This window comes from Acanthaster planci, unplaced genomic scaffold (genome assembly GCF_054643075.1).
Source record: "Acanthaster planci isolate LZ-2023a unplaced genomic scaffold, COTS_SCS Contig25, whole genome shotgun sequence".
In the NCBI taxonomy this organism is placed as follows: Eukaryota; Metazoa; Echinodermata; class Asteroidea; order Valvatida; family Acanthasteridae; genus Acanthaster; species Acanthaster planci.
Window position 1 is genome coordinate 41,714 of NW_028257649.1, and position 14,667 is coordinate 56,380.

A 14,667-nucleotide genomic window follows, 5' to 3' on the forward strand; every position below is an offset into this window, starting at 1 on the left:
TTTGGGGACAGTATTGTCTACCGGGCAGCAGAACACATGGGTCACATACCTTCTCTTGGAATCCTCACATGGCTGGGCACCCGGGGAGCCAGAATATCCTCACTCCTTCCATATGTCAGGGCCCAGCTTCAACACACACCTGCCCCTGATGTGTTGGTGGTCCACATTGGGACTAATGACCCCTTCACCATTGAAATGTCTCCCAAATGACCGATGTCTCCCTAATGTTGAAAAATTTACCACAATATATCTCCCAAGTGACCTACTTGGAAATATTAAAGGATAGGCTAAAGGATAAAAGGGCATGGTGCAACCTGCTCGCTCTACAGAGTTGAGCTGTGTAAAGACCAGACAATAAAACAATTCAGTATATGTAATAGTCATTGAGTCCAAACATAAAACAGTCGTTGTGCTTTGTGCGTGTGTACAAGTCACATTGCCAAACTTTCCACAAAACTTTCATGACAATGCAACAAATAAAATCAGTCCAAATGACAAATTTATGAACTGACTTGGAGCCCACACTTGGCCCACACATACTACAACAAATCTGTCAATGTGAGCAGGCCAGAACTGTGCATAGCGATAAATTAACGATAAAAGTCATAAAACGTTGCGGAAGAAAGTAAACAAAACTGTCATGATCCGCAAAGAGACAACAAAACTGTCATGATCCGCACAGAGACAACAAAACTGTCATGATCTGCACAGAGACAACAAAACTGTCATGATCCGCACAGAGACAACAAAACTGTCATGATCTGCACAGAGACAACAAAACTGTCATCATCTGCACAGAGACAACAAAACTGTCATGATCTGCACAGAGACAACAAAACTGTCATGATCCGCACAGAGACAACAAAACTGTCATGATCCGCACAGAGACAACAAAACTGTCATGATCTGCACAGAGACAACAAAACTGTCATGATCCGCACAGAGACTACAAAACTGTCATGATCCGCACAGAGACAACAAAACTGTCATGATCCGCACAGAGACAACAAAACTGTCATGATCCGCACAGAGACAACAAAACTGTCATGATCTGCACAGAGACAACAAAACTGTCATGATCCGCACAGAGACAACAAAACTGTCATGATCTGCACAGAGACAACAAAACTGTCATTAGTACTATTTGTAATTTAGACATATGAGAAATCTAACCCTAATGCAAGTATTTCACTTTGAGTAATATTCTCTGTAAACTTAACATTGCCACGTCTTCCGCGGGCAAATATCGGCCAGTTTCTAGGAATTTCATGTGCTACGTGTAGTTGTACTGGCTTCCCTAGATTATAACCATCTGGAATAAGATCGGCCAGCATGGTGCCAAAACCAGCATGGGTTAATCAAAGTGCCAACTGCCTTGGTACTTTCCATGCGCTTGATAACTCTGGGTGTCAAGGCGATTGGGGGTACAACCCAATTGTTTTCTTTTTTCCAGTCTACAGTGAAAGCATCTACTTTTTCACAACCTGGATTATGGTATCTAGAATTAAACCTTGCGACTTGTTTATTGTAGTAAGTGGCAAACCTGTCTACTGTATGAGGCCTCCACAAAAAATGAGAATACAGTACTTGATCAGATATACCCCAGTTGTCCTGATCCATTTGCCTACTTAGCATATCAGCTTTTTGGTTCGGGGACCTTGAAATCCACTCCATATCTATGCGAATATTATTACTCCAAAATGCTCTGGCCTATTTCCTGAAGTTCAGGGTTCATACAGTGTACTTCCACGTGCTGCTATTCACACAACTGCTTGGTTATCTGTAAACCACTTAGTCCGGTGGTTGGACAGTTTACACACAAACTACTTGAGAACTGAGTCAACTGCTTTGCGTTCTTTCCATGTGGAACTCTTCGTAGACTGACTACTGTCCCAGGATCCCTGGGCCTTATCAATACTCAACGTTACTCTACCACATAGCCACTATAGCCCTTGTTACTTGCTTCAGATTACACTATACCTTGTTTTATAGCAGTAATTATCCTGTAGGGAATTCTGACCGTACATAAACTGAGATTGATGTCATATCCAAGCCATTCTAATTGTCTGCTGGATCCCAAATACTTTTCTTAACATTGGGAACAAATCTAGACCGGATGATATCTGAGGGAACCTGTGTGTGTGTTCTTGCACTCTTTGCCGGTAGATGCAAACCCAAGCCCATCGTCAAGAAAAATTATGATTGATTTTCCTTCACCCCTTCACTTCTTAACTTGCGGGCAAATTACATTGATGAAAATATAAGATGCACCTGATAGGTCAAATGGCCACTGCCTAAATTGCTAAAAAGGCAACAATTTGCCATTTTCCAAGCGAAACCAAGAAATTCTCGACGGGGTGGACAAATATCTACAGGAGGATCGCAGGTCAACGGCAATACCGTACATAACTTTTGTTCACTATATTGGAAACAAATTCTGGTGGGTGTATTAGATCCTAAAAGGCCTTTTGCTTTTTAAGACAACCATCAACCCTTATGGAAAAGATCGATGCCTGGATTTTCTTCATATTCATTGCAACTGTCAACAACATCAAATTGAATGGAATCAGAATACAACTCAACATCGGATTTGAATTTAACTTTACTGTTTTGAGCTTGAACATCTACTTTGGTCTTTTTACTTGGGGCAGGTGGCCTTCCAATTAGAGCAGCTCCTGCACACGAAACATGCTCCTCCAACACCCTGAGGCATGTTGACCTGAGCACTGTAACATTGGGACTGCTCAAAGTGATGAATAGTAGAAGCAGGACGTTTGTAAGAGCTCTTAACCTCTTAGCCTGCTTGACTGCTGCCTCTGCTGCCCTCTTCTGCTTCATCTTTCTGGCAGCTTAATTTTCTGCTTGGGTAATTTTGTCATCATCTAAGTCTGAAGTAGAATCAGGACGTTCATAAGAGCTCTTAACCTCTTAGCCTGCTTACGTGTAACTGCTGCTCTCTTCTGCTTAATCTTTCTGGCGGCTTGATTTTCTGCAAGGGTAATCTTGTCATCATCTTGGTGTGCAGCCAGTTGATGCTCCTCATACTCCGTAACCATGGCCCAACTGTACATGCGGGAATCAGCCACATGAATCAGGGTACGTGTACATGTGTGTGGAAATCATCCACAATCAGTTGATTAAAGTTGTTTTTTTCTTTTGTTTCTTTTCAGGCACTGCGGTGAGAACGCTGGTCTACTGACACCATTGTGCTGTCTTGGGAGGGAGCCAGCAGATAGACCATGCCCAGCCGTTACACTTTGTCACTCATCTGGTGGTAACTAAAGGACACCATTCAGGTTGATGGGTTGTGCTGATGAACAGTTGACCGACGGAGCAGGAAATTCATTAAGGCAATAAAGAGGTGAGTTTCTATCAGGCCATTTTCGTCTTGTCTCAAGAAAGTTTTATGTCGCTGTAATACATGTACATGCATGCATACATGTGCACGGTGCACAGCCATGTTTATTTGTTGCATACTCACTGAATTCAAATTCACACCATGTACAGTACATGTACTTATATCTGACCAAAGGGAAGCCAAATGAATTAGTTTCTTTTCAATTTTGAAAATATTCAACTATTTTTCAACTTTATATTTACCACTTTTCAAATCCTGACTCTAAATAAGTACCAATTTGCATGTACATGTACATGTACAATATGACTGTGGATGTCACGTATCATTTCATATTGGTTAGTTTCAGGTTTAGTTTCATGTTAGAAACTCAATATTGTAATCGTACTTTAAGGAGAAATACAGCGAAAGGGTCCAATGGAGTATCAATGCACATGTACATACATGTACACGTACATTGTATGTACGTGTACCTGTACATGTACCTTGAGTTGTGTGTATGGCACTTTCTATTGGCTGTAGAGGAAAAAACAAACACTGAACTTGTTTTTTTTTCTTTTTTTGGCCTGCTATCTCGGCAGTTATTTTGATATCATCTACTGTTTCTTAAGCTTCCAATGGTGACATCATAATATCTTCATTGGCCGTCTTCGTTTCGGCATCTGGTTCCTACTCTCATGGCTTCTGTTCGGTTTCAGTGACACCCACACATACGGGTTCAAGTACGTTTTCATTCATTTGTTTTTCATTTTGTTTCATGCTCAACTAACCTTATCACATACATGTACCACTTCAGCATGTTGGCATGGAAGGTCTTGACTGTACCGTCGCCAAGATCTGTACGGTAATCAATGTTTCTGACTTTGGCTAGTACAGGGAAAGGACCTATAACCATAGTAATAGTTTGTTTTGGTCAGTATGTAGGAGTAGTAATACGAGGCCACCGCCATTGAAACTTTGGGCTCAACTTTTTGCATTGTAGTAGTGTTTGTTAATATCTACCAACGTTTGCAAATTCTGCTGTTCGATTTCCCATGTCTTTTCTAGACGCTCGCAATGATCGAAAACATGTTGGTGTGTAGTTTTAACTTCTGGACTTTCAACATTAGCCGTCCAAAGTTCGCGTAAGATAGCTATCGGACTATGGACTGTGCGACTGTAAAGTACTTTGAAGGGTGCAAATTTCAAGCTTGAGTAAGGGGTTTCATGATATGCAAAGAGGAGAGGTCCAGGATAGCGATCCCAATCGCGCAGCTTTTCTGCGCGAAGCCGTTTCAACATTAGTTTAAGTTCATGCATTCAACCAAACTGTTGCACGAAGGGTGGTATGGAGTAGTGGTCATCTGTTTTATCGACAAGAGCCTACTCGTTTCTTTCATGAGATCTGATGTAATTTGTCATCCCTGATCGGAAAGGGTTTCAGTTGGGAAGCCGACTCGTGTGAATACATCGATCATGGCATCTACATGTACTATACTACCCTGGTAGTTTCAATATTACTGGTAGGTAGAGCAACGGCTTCTGGATGCTGGGTAATCAATCAGGGTCAATATGAAATGATGGCCTCTGTCAGACTTGGGATGAAGGGGGCCTGTAATGTCCACAGCCACACGTTTAAATGCCATATCTATAATGGGCATACATGTATCTCCCAGTGGCACATGTACAATGTACCTTGGTCACTTTGCCTTTGGAATAGTCCATTGACATATGTCGTAGGAACGACAATATCCGGTGATACATGTATCTGCCTGACACCCTGGCCAAAAGAATTCGCTCATAACCTTATCACACGTTTTCCTTGCTCCTTGGTGTCCACCCAGGATGGTTTCGTGAGCTGCAAAGTTAATTACATTGACTCGGTATTTAATAGGAACTACAAGTTGAGGACACGCGTCTCCATATTGGAGAGTGGGTGATTCAAACTTCCTATACAACACACGGTCAAGCCAGTAGAAAGTGGAAGTTGATCCGTATTTGTTGCATTTCTGATTGCCCTTCTCTGCAATTTCTCTTATATGGGCCAACGACGGATCATTAGCTTGTTCGCTCATAATTTCAGATTTCGAGATGTTTGGAATACTTTCAGGTACCTTAAGTTTCCTTAATGGTCTATCCTGCACAGCTCGTTGTGTTCGTGTCCTTACTGCACGTCACATAGTATCAACGCGCCTGTGGTCTATCTCCAAATTGAGTGTTTGAAGAGACACAACATTGCCAGAGCAGGTCAGGATTATTCGGTGATCTGACGCCTGTTACGTTACCTAATATGACGTTGTACACTGTCTCATGCCAAGCGCGTCATTCCAGCCAACGAAATAGGGCGAGTCTAATTTAATTCTTGCGACTGGAGATCGCAAACAGTTTCATCGACAAGAGTACACGACTTTTCAGCACCAGTGAGCTGTTCACCGGAAACAAGGTCATATTTTATGACTACTTTAAATTTTATGTCATTAACCCAATCCGTCTGTGACTAGCATTGTAGAACAATCCGAGTTTTTACACGCCGCGCTCATTACGGGGAATCCGTATCCGCACGTCAATGTGGCGTAACCATCTTGCGTACAACATTCACTGAGCGGGTGAAATCAGGCGAGGTGGATATATAAGCTTCAGTTTCCATTGCACTAGGTAGACTTTCTCTAGATTTCGTGGCTAACTGTGTGTTTTGCTCCATGTCACATTCAGCCTCAAAAAGGCCAGTAATTGCTGAAGCTATCACGTTATAGCAACTTTCTCAATTTCTTTAAACTTACTGCAGCAGTTACGCGCTATGTGACCCGGTTTGCCACATACAAAACACTTACCAGATGATACATGTACATCTCGTGGTGTGTTGGCATTGGTGGTAGGTTTGAACGATTTGGCAAATGACGCACTATGCGTCTGCTTCTGATCTACTGTACATGTAGGAACCACCTTCATGTATTTGAATGTTGGCCACACAGTATGCTGCTCTGCAAATTGGGCCATTTCCATAACATTAGCCAGTTTATGCTCTTAAAGGAAAAGAGCTACATGTAAATGGTCACTGCATCAATTCATGATTTGTTCCTGCAAGATTAAATCTTTCAGACCGTCATTCCCTCTATGTCTTAGGTACAAATGTATTTTGGCCATAGCAACCCAACGCATCAGTAGGTTATCAAGATGGACTGCAAACTGTGGCTCACTTTCGTCTTTCTCAGGTTTTGCCAACCGAAATTTCTCTCTAAAGGCATGCTCATTTAGGTGGAATTGCTTGAGTAACACCTCCTTGTGCATTTTGTATTTGGCTGACTCATCTGAACTTAGCCTAGAATACACATTGAGCCCTTTGCCTTTCAGGAGAGCACTTACATTTCCAAATAAGTAAACTCATCTCACTGATTAATGCATGCCTTGTGCAAAGTGTAGACATAATAATAAACTCCCTGAAAATCCCTGGATTACTAAAAGCCTACTAAAATCTATAAGAAAGAGATTTAGACTTTATAAACTATTTCTTTGAAACCCAGATCAATTAACTTAAATAAACAGATATAAAAACAAATGAACTATTGTAAATCTGGTTATTGTAATGCCTAGGCAATTCAATTCATGGCATTTGTCATATTGCCGACCACCCCAGACAGGTAATTTAATTTCCATTAAACTGGTGTCATCTTCGAGTTGCACTCCATCCAGAAGAAACTTGGGGGTTTGTAGTTTGAATACGAGATCTGTATGTAACAAAACAACTGGCATTCTTCAATTGCTGGCTGATCAAGACATTGATGTGCTTGCTGTTACTGACACATGGATTAAAGAAGGAGACATTACTACGGTGTCACAGTTAACATCTGGTGATTACCAGTTTCTCTATAAATTTCGTCAAGGTAGAGCTGGTGGTGGTGTAGGAGTATTGTATGAGTCCGGAATGAGAATACATACCACTCCATCTACTGCAGCTGGATCATCTTTTGAGCACATTGTGGTCAATGTCGACTGTCATGATAAACGTTTCTTGTTGATGGTTGTTTATTGGCTCCAAATGTAGCAATCACTACCTTCTTATCTGATTTTTCTCAAGTCTTTGAACAGTTCATGTCAAAATCATCTGATTTTGTGATAGTTCAAGACTTTAATATTCACATGGATCAGCGTCAAGCACATAATATGATTTGTTTTATGAATTTTCTTGAGTCTTGCAATTTGATTCAACATGTAGTATCCCCCACCCATATTAAAGGTCATGTTTTGGATCTTGTTATTACTCGTCCATCTACGGACATTATCAAATCAGTAGATGTTTTGATCCTGCTATTTCTGATCATTCACTGATAATGTGTTCTTTCCTTTAGAAATCAGTAAGCCTGTGAGACCGCAGAGATCTGTGGCATTTAGGAGGCTTAAAAACATAGACTGTGAACATTTTTGTTGAGCCATTCTTTGTTCTGCATTTTCAAAGTATTTGGACGAAACTTCATTACCCGACCCCAACGTATTCACAGCTTTTTACAATTTGGAATTAAGGTTGGTTCTTGACAAGCATGCTTCTGTTCAATTAAACGTTGTTACTATACGGTCGAATACACCATGGTTTACTGAGACCATTAGGAAGGAGAAAATTAAGCGTAAAAAACTGGAGCTTTGCTGGCGATGTACTTGACTCACTGTTGACCGAAAGATGTATAAAATGCAATGTAATCACATTGCGAAGATGATCAAGGATGAGAAAGTGCATTATCATCAAAGTTTAATCCAGGAGAGCAAGGGTAATTGTCATCAGATTTTTTGTGTGATTGATAATTTGTTTTGCCGCAAGTCAGTTCCTACATTTCCTACTCATAAGTCCGAAGTCAAATTGGCAAATTGATTCGCAAATTTCTTTCAAGATAAGATCAGCAACTTACGACGTATGAGTAGTGTGAGTCAAGGAGATTTTGATATTCAAGATCCAATTCTTCCTGAAGGATGTAAGCGTAATTTAGGCTCCACTACTTGTGCACAGATCCAGCAAATCATACGCAAGTGTCCTCCAAAAACTTGTGGTGCTGAGTTGATACTGACTGCACTTTTAAAATGCTGTCTGACTGAAATTTGCCCAATAATCACATCTCTCGTTAATTCTTCTATTAACCTTGCAGTTTTTCCAAATGATTTTAAGATGTCTACTGTTACTCCCATTCCAAAATCTCGGAACCTCAAGGCTGATCAAGCTTAGCTGCTTAAGAATTATCGTCCAGTTGCCAATTTACCATTTGTCTCCAAGGTTCTTGAGAAGGTGGTTGAGCAACAACTTACTAATCATATGACCAGGTTTATGTTACATGAACCTTTTCAATCGGCATATAAGCGCCCCCATGGAACGGACACGGCTCTTGCCCGCCTTCAAAATGATATTTGGAAAAATATGGATGAGGGCAAAGTCTCCATTCCGGTATTTCTTGATTTAAGTGGTGTGTTTGATACGCTTGATCATGACATTTTGCTTCATCGATTAAGGATACATGTAGGAGTCTCACAAAATACCTTCCATTGGTTTTCTTCTTACCTAAGAGACCGTTTACAAAGAGTTCAGATTTGGTCTTTATCGCTTGATGGTCGGATTGGATTGGATGTGGGAACCATGAGTGACACCTACATGTATACGCTTAAGTATGGTGTCCCCCAGGGCTCTGTACTGGGACCACTTTTATTCAATGTGTACATGTATGTTGCCATTAGGGGATGTTATTAGGCATCATGGACTGAGTTGTCATTTTTATGCAAATGACACTCAGTTGTATTTGTCAGCTCAGCCAACTGCCAGTAGCATACAGCAACAAGTGCCAGTTTTGAAAAATGCTGTGACGACATCAAATGTTGGATGGCGATTAATTCTTTGAAGCTAAATGATGTAAAGACAGATCTGCTTATCATTAGATCACATTTGTCGTTCAGCAAAATTCCTAGAACTGTTGTGAATATTGGTAATCACAGAGTCAAGAGTCTGGGTGTGATTTTGACAACGAAATGAATATGCAATCCCTCATCAAGAACATCTCTCGCTCTGCAATGTATCACCTGTACAATATTTATAAGCAAAATTAAACGTTTTTGGGTCAATCACCCACAGAGCATATTATTCATGCACTTGTTACGTCTCGCATTGACTATTGTAACTCTGTTTTAATAGGTCTATCGGCGTCAGCCCTTGCTCCTTTGCAGAGAGTCCAGAATGCTGCAGCAAGGTTACTCACTAATGGCAAGAAATTTGACCACATCACTCCTGCGCTGATGCAATTACATTGGTTGCCAGTAAAATATAGGGTAATTTTTAAAGTGTGTCAAATGATCTTTAAATGTCTCCACGACAGTGCTCCAAGTTATTTAAGTGATTTGCTTGATGTTAGGATTCCTAGTCGATCGTTCCGCGCTGGACTCGTCTAAGCTTACTCTTCCAAAACTAGGCTGTCTTCTGCTGGCGAGAGGATGTTTTCTGCGGCTGGTCCCCATTTCTGGGACCAGCTTGAAGTTCATCTTAAGAGAGTCTAGGAGTATGGAGAGTTTTAAGACCGGGCTGAAGACGCACTTTTGTAAACAAGCATTTTTAGTTTCTTATTATTGATTTTGATTATGGTACATGTAGGTTATATTTATTTATCTATATTTTGATGTACAGCGCCTGGAAGCAGCCTGATGGATTGGGCACTTTATAAATGTCAGTTATTATTATTATTATTTAATTAGAGCTTTCAAGAAAATACTGTACATTATCTTATCTTTTGAGCAAGAAACAACCAATACTAAAAATACCTGTGAAATCATTCATCAGTAAAATATTGAACAGAAAATGTGAAAATACCTAACCCAGTCAATTGTTCACATAAAGAATTCTGATACTACCAGCCCTGTCAGATGATTGCAAACCATTTTAATGATTGTTTTAAAACGTTGGACAACAGTTGGCTTCCAAGATACACTGCTGACCCTATGAAATATCTCAACTTTCCTGATTCCCTTTTTTAAAGCCCAATAACACAAGAAGAACTTCATGATTGTATCAATCAACTTCAAACTAAGAAAAGTGTGAGTCATGTGAAAAGAGGATGACACTATCCCATTCAGTGACACTGTCTGGTGACTTGTGAGGTTTACTGATTGAATAATAATTAGTCTAGGCCAGTGGTCTGGTAAGGGGCTGAAATGGGCAGGCGTAAGAAGAATATATAACCAAAAGCTAGTAATGTTTGTTGGATGTGATTGGGTGATGCGAGCGGAAGATTAGTTTTCAAATTCTTTGTCAAGAACAATATGCTTTTGTGCCCAGTAGTGATAACGCTTAATCAGTTGCATAAGGATGATTTTGAAGGACTTAATGCTAATTCACATAATTGTGATGCTTTTGATGGGTTGTTATACCAGTAAAAGAGATTTTATTTTACTGAGTGTTTTAAACAGTCCCAAATCCTCCAATTTCTATATGATTTTACATACACTCTAGGGGGTTAGGGTTTTAAGTCCAGCCATTTGGCCTCAGTTAAGGCAGGCGCATACTTCAGGCAAAGGTGAAAGCGAAGTGAATCTGATGAAAGACTTCCAGCAAAATTTTGCTGGAGTTGAAATGTGTTCAATTTGTGTAAATTCATGAAAGTACTTTCCCGAAAGTAAAGAATGGAGGTTTCAGGAATATTTCTGAAATAGTAGGTAGATGTCTCAGAGAGCTTCATTTGTGAATTTCAAAGTTGGATGGATCTTGTTGATGTTTGTGACAAAATTAGGAATTGGCCAAGAAATTGGTTATAGATGACCAGTATATTGTCTCTGTAGCACCACCATGTGAGAATTTTTCTGCTTTTTTGGAGTATTTTGTTTCAGAAGTCTTGCAGGGTGATGTCACATATTTCAGGGCATGCTGTTGAGCCATTGAAGGAAATACTTTTTTGAAATGGAAACAGTTACGGTCGAGAATTGGGTTCCAGAAAATCTTTGATGTACCGGTACATGTAGTAGTGAGTGGTTTTTTGATTGAGTTTTTGTAGTACAGTGTAATTGGTGTTGTTGTTTATCACTTGGTTTGACTTTGATGTCCCTTTTTTTCAATTTCTTTTTTTTTGTTAATTGGGGGGCTAGTTCTTGCCTTAACATGTTTTTAGTTAGTGTCATAGCCCAACGTGGGTCAGTGGATGAGTTCAAATTTGGTGGCTTCCCAATATTCTTCTCAATCCGGTGTTACCGGTATGTCAGAGATTTATTTTGCATGCCAAGTGGGAGATTGTTTAAAAGGATGTTTTTTCAGCATTGTTCAGTGAATAAATATCAAACTAACGTTTAAGACCAGCCAAGCACATATTTATTCCCAATCATAAATACCTTTTTATTCAGAGAGTCAAAAGAAGTCAACATATGATGGATTTCCAATGATTTTGTTCTAAAACTTTACTTTTATTTTCCCAAATACCCCCATCCATTTTATGGTATGTTCCTTTAGAAAACTGTCCAATAGAATCACCTTGTACAAGTGAATAGACTTCGTGCACGTGTGGTGCATTCTGCATGTTGCGTCACACGCAGACTCATGACTAATAAGGATGGAGTAAACTCTCTTGTATCCAGGTACCAGAGCGTGTTTTACACAACAGACGTTATCACTTCCCATCAGGCATTATCGAATGTTAATACAAGGTCAAGTTGCATGTTGTTGAATAGGGAGACTGTCTGAGGTGTTTATGAATATCCATTAAGAGTGCTATTCTTGGTCTTTGATTGAAGGTGTTTTTATCATTCAAAAGTATTGTGCAGTTTGGTTCAGCAGGAGTGGGGATGGAGCTAAGACCTTTCAATTTTTTTTTTCGGTTTGCATTAGTGTCACTTTGGATGAGTTGGTTTAATAATTGTGTTCTTCTAAGAAATGTTTTTTTTATTGGATTTGGTTTTCTTGGTTTTGGCTTTGCATATACCAGAGAAATAGTTTGATTCTGTATTGAATTTTTTTCTTGCTATCTTTGTTTTGATGAAGGTGGATAGGAATATAAGTGGAGGATAGTGGGTTTATTCCAGAGATAAGAGCGATATACATGTAGACAGCAACAATGCTTGGCAATCTCATTTGGAAGATGCTGTTGCCTTGAAATTAGACTGTTTGGTTTAAGACATTCAGTATGGATGCCTCTTGTGGTTGGTTTGGTCATATGAAGTAGCTGAACAGTTGTTGGGCCGTGATGCAGTCTTAGTCTTGAAATTGCTCATCAATAATTTGAAGAGCTGTTTGCCAGGTTCTTGTGAGCTGTTCCTCTGTGGTTGTTAGCTGATGTTGCTGCTCTTCTAGCATACATGTACATGTAGTCTACCGCCTGCAACCTAGGCAGATTACCAACACATATGCATTATTTCCTAGTCCGTTACTTCCTTTCGGTAAATTCTCGATCACTAATAGTGCGAAATTCCAGCACCTTTGTTAGTAATGACCTCTCCCCTGTCGTTTCTCTCCGAAAATGGAAAATTTTTATTTTTCTGTTTTTAAGTGGTTTTGCCAACTTGCTTCGTTTAACGCTGTGCACCCTATGGGGTTTGCTCAGGTCTGTAACAGAGCATAACACGTCTGAAGATCAACCATTAAAGGAGTTGTAACTGTTGTTTAACTCGCGACAGTGTATCCAAAGCTCATTGAAATGGTTAACATTCATTTTCCCTTTGTAAAGAACGTTTGGTACTAGCCTACCTTTTTGGCAGGTTTAACAGTTTTGAGACTTCTTTACCCAACCGCAATCTAAGATTTAAATCTGTCACCATAATTGCAAGCAATTTTGTGTCTCGTTGAACTTTAAAACTTACACCCGAAATTGCATTTAAAACAAATTTGAACCAATGAACATTGTAAAATCTAAGAAGAATGACGATGCCACTACGCTCTCTAGGTTGCAAAAGTCTCTAGATATTTCCCAGGAGTGTAGCCATCGCATGAGTAAACGATTAAATCCCATAACTAAAAGAGCATCTCTAGATTCAGATTGAGCACTTCTAATTATTCTCGTTCTTTGTCTGAATTGTCTTCTACATGTATAAATCCTTCTTGAATAAACTTTAACACAATGTGTTGAGCTCCTCTATAACTATCGGATTTTTCACTAGATAAAAATACTACATATACAGTAGATATGCGGTTTTTTTTTTTTATCAATTATTAGATCACTGGTTTCTATTTCCATTTCTTTTAATAATTCTCTAAGTCTATTCTTCGTTCTTTCTTTTTGTCTGTTGAAGTCATCCAGTTTTGGACTAATGGTACGCTAAATTCTTCTAGATTTCTTGTCTCATAAGCTCAAATATAATCGCTTATTACATCATAAAACAAGTTCGAACTGCCTTCCTCTAATTCTGACAACGGTACTGTAAGTACCATAGGCTCTGTAAATTCTATATTAACATCTTGTCTATCAGTTCCTCAGTTTGCTGGGCTTGGTTCTGCTGTTTCTTCTTCATTATCTCTGCGCCTTTCACGCTGCCATTTTGCCAGTCTGCCATTTATTTGAGTTTGCCAATCAATTTCGGTAGAGTTTATAATGATAAAATATCCAGTGTGGAAACTTAATTCCAACAACTTTTTTACCTTGCAAGTTATCGATGTAGTCTTGCAATTTAAACGTCTGCTCATTTTCAGTAAAGTGAAAAGTGTGAACCTGACTCATGATGTGTAATTTTAAAAACACCAAACAAAAAAAATTAATCAAACTTAATTAACACCTTATTAAATAAGCAAGCATGGACATCAACTACAGTGAACTCGTGATTAAAGTGAACAAAAAACACCTTTTTTGCCAAGTTTCCCAATTTAATGGATTCTTACAAACTGCCTAGAGTTAGAATGGACTTCTTTGTACACCGTTGGTCTGGCGATCCTATGTCGTTTTATCACAACCAACTCAACTTTGGGGTATATTGTGCCACTATGGCCTGCGGTGTCGGATGGGATGTACTCAAAGACTCAAACTCATACATTTGAGCTTGGTTTAATTTTCACATGTATTACATGGTTAGAAAGGTCTTGTTTGATTACAAAATAGCCATCCCCAAAGATAACTAGTTTGACGCTTTGAACAATAACTAAAATCTTAGAAAGTTTAACGATGGGTGTTTATTGTTTAATGTTGACTCGACTTGATCGCTTAGATAGACGCGCGACACCACCACAAATGGATTAGGCACCACTTTTTATTATGAAAATGGATGCAAACCAGTCCCCGGTTGCAATTACAACAAACGTGACTTGGGAGGACACAGAAAATATCTTAATGTGACTTACATGGGATTTGGCATTCCCGATCGTTCAAGAGGGTCAGGACACCCAAGCCATTATACAGTGACTT

The 14,667-nt window shown here is 39.5% G+C and overlaps 1 long non-coding RNA gene across 10 annotated transcripts in view; it reads left to right on the top strand.

Annotated features, from left to right (window-relative positions):
• The window catches only part of LOC110990709 (uncharacterized), a 57,134-nt gene that overhangs the window by 23,016 nt on the left and 19,451 nt on the right, over positions 1 to 14,667 (top strand). For 9 of the 10 annotated variants that reach the window (XR_015423889.1, XR_015423884.1, XR_015423885.1 and 6 more), the window contains one exon: positions 3,171 to 3,361. This is a non-coding gene — a long non-coding RNA (uncharacterized LOC110990709). Of the gene's footprint in view, positions 1 to 3,170; positions 3,362 to 4,119; positions 4,200 to 14,667 lie in introns of those variants that run through there. The other variant, XR_015423893.1, reaches the window with a different exon arrangement.